The sequence below is a fragment of the Furipterus horrens genome, unplaced genomic scaffold (assembly GCF_987537825.1).
Source record: "Furipterus horrens unplaced genomic scaffold, mFurHor1.1.pri manual_scaffold_1, whole genome shotgun sequence".
In the NCBI taxonomy this organism is placed as follows: Eukaryota; Metazoa; Chordata; class Mammalia; order Chiroptera; family Furipteridae; genus Furipterus; species Furipterus horrens.
Genome location: NW_028327171.1, coordinates 16637514 through 16639548, shown reverse-complemented (window position 1 = coordinate 16639548; position 2035 = coordinate 16637514). Strand labels below are relative to the sequence as shown.

General features: G+C 33.4%; 1 non-coding gene across 1 annotated transcript; it reads left to right on the top strand.

Annotated features, from left to right (window-relative positions):
* The first annotated feature begins 248 nt into the window (after positions 1-248).
* Positions 249-361, top strand: LOC150020716 (U5 spliceosomal RNA). The gene has a single exon (XR_016513554.1). It is a non-coding gene; the product is annotated as a U5 spliceosomal RNA (small nuclear RNA).
* Positions 362-2035: the final 1674 nt, after the last annotated feature.

Sequence of the window (2035 nt, the reverse complement as noted above, 5' to 3'; positions counted from 1 at the left end):
GCCAGATGTGTTTCCAAACTTCAATTTTCTGTATTTTAGACAGATGGGTCCAGATATGATACTTCAGTTAACACTTCAGTAGGGTCTTGGCAGTACACAGTAATATTTCTGAAATAAAATTGCTGAAACACACATACATTAATTGGAATTAAAACAGTAATGACAGCACAAATATAATCTCATGAATAGCCTCACGATTATTCTGAGCATATTTTGTCATTCAAATAATTTATTAAAAATATTCTTGCATACGCTGGTTTCTCTTCAGAGCGTATAAGTCTTTTGTCTTTTACTAAAGGTTTCTGTAGAGAAAAAATATTCTTGCAAAGCTTTATTTTCATAGTGGTAGATAAAACCTTAGGCCTGAGGTGGAAGACATTTCTGTAGTGTACTAAATAGGTCAAACCTAATCTTTTGCACAAGATTAGAGAGTTCTTTAAAATTTTTTAGGCCCTGGCTGGTGGGGATCATTGGATTGAGCAACAGCCTGCAAACTGAAAGGCTGCCTGTTCAATTCCGAGTCAGGATACATATGTTGGTTGTGTACCCCAGTTGGGGGTGAGCGAGAGGCAACCAATTGATCTTTTCCTCCCTCTCTTTCTCCCTCCCTTTCCCTCTCTCAAAGTAAATAAACGAATAAAAACTAAAAAAAAAAAAGTGTTTAGCTCCTCCCACATATCAGGAGAGGGTACATTGCTATAGGAGATGTGATGAGAATTTCTATAAGTCTATGTACAAACCACCTCAATACCATATATGAGATTTGGACTGGATAGGCTCTGTACTTAAGAACTAGCTTTTGTTTCCTTTTTAAGTCTTCTAAGCAATAGGAATTATGTACCCACTAAGTGTAAGACGGTATTATATTCCTTAGAATTAGGTTTATTTTTCCTTCTAGAGGGGACTATATGGTTAATAGAAATAAAATGATTTATTATAGTATGAAGCCATATATATTTGAAGCATCAAATGAGTGGTAAGGGTATGAATTCTAGAAGAACTTAGAGATTAGAATTGAGAGTGACACCAGTTCTTCTGGTCCCCTCACAAGTCTGCTCTCTGCCCCCTCCCCCACAAATGTTTGATTCGGAGGGAGAGAAGGATTTGGATGTGTAATACTTCTCAAAGTTCTGTAGTCAACATCATATGAGGTATTTGTTTTTACTGAGGATTGTATAAGTAGTGTATTTGGGTGAATGGGTTTGTACCCACATACGTGAGAGAAAGAAAGAGTGAGAGGAAGAGAGGGAGGAAGGGAGGGAGAGGGATAGAAGGGAGGGAAGGAAGGAAGAAAGGAAAGATATAAGAAAGAAAGAAATCTTTTGTACACCACCTATAAAATTTGAGAAATAATGCCATATCAAGGGATTGTAGTATATATTAGGGAAAAATTGAATATTTTCTTTTCTCCATTTATTTATTCATTAATGCATATAATTCATTACTGTGTGTCACATACAGTGCTAGGCACACAATAAATGGTGGAAAAATATGCTGACATTTTTTGGAATGTGCTGTATGCCTCTTAGATCAAACTGCTGGGTAGCAGCAAATAGCATTTGAGTAGTATATTCAGAAAGAGTCAAATTAAGTTCAATTTATGGCAGAAGTAATATTCAATACAAGACAGTTATTTGTGATTTTTGTGTTTTCCAATTTTCTCATAAGAATAGTTCAAAAAAATCTGTGTCCATAAATGTTAGAATTTCTAATTATCCACTCTTTTCTAAATTTTTGCCAGAGAAAGAATTAACCTTTTCTTATAGAATCTGCTTGACAATTAGCAAGCGAGGTGCTTACACTTGAAAACAGCATCTGTTCATTTTTATATTATTATAGATAAATTTTTCTTGGTTACATTCATATAACTTCCTCTCATAAGTATTTCTAATGTGATATATTATACACTATGATTATACATAATGTGTTTTGTAATACATACATTCTAATTTAAAAATAAAATTAGTTTAAAATTTTTTTCTTAAAATTAAAATAATGCCACAAACTATTTCTTTCAAAACTGTGTAAATATTTT